This window comes from Etheostoma spectabile, chromosome 19 (assembly GCF_008692095.1).
Source record: "Etheostoma spectabile isolate EspeVRDwgs_2016 chromosome 19, UIUC_Espe_1.0, whole genome shotgun sequence".
Taxonomy (NCBI): Eukaryota; Metazoa; Chordata; class Actinopteri; order Perciformes; family Percidae; genus Etheostoma; species Etheostoma spectabile.
In genome coordinates this window covers 11,913,935-11,914,155 of record NC_045751.1, presented here as the reverse complement: position 1 = coordinate 11,914,155, position 221 = coordinate 11,913,935, and the positions used below count along the sequence as shown (strand labels likewise).

Below are 221 nucleotides of genomic sequence, written 5' to 3'. Positions count from 1 at the left end.
TCAGCTGGAGACCATGAAGCGGGAAAACAAGAACCTGCAACGTAAGTTCTACATTATGGAACAGCTACATTGTATTCAAAACTTGTTTTTCTTATATTGTATTCAACTGCGTTAGTATAACATGTTTTTATTTTCCGTTGTAAGGCTTAACAATGTCCAACAAATTTATCTCTCTGCAGAGGAGATCTCAGATCTGACTGAACAGATTGGTGAGACTGGCA

General features: G+C 37.6%; 1 pseudogene; it reads left to right on the top strand.

The window, feature by feature from the left end:
* The window catches only part of LOC116669468 (myosin heavy chain, fast skeletal muscle-like), a 15,472-nt pseudogene that overhangs the window by 12,750 nt on the left and 2,501 nt on the right, over window positions 1–221 (top strand).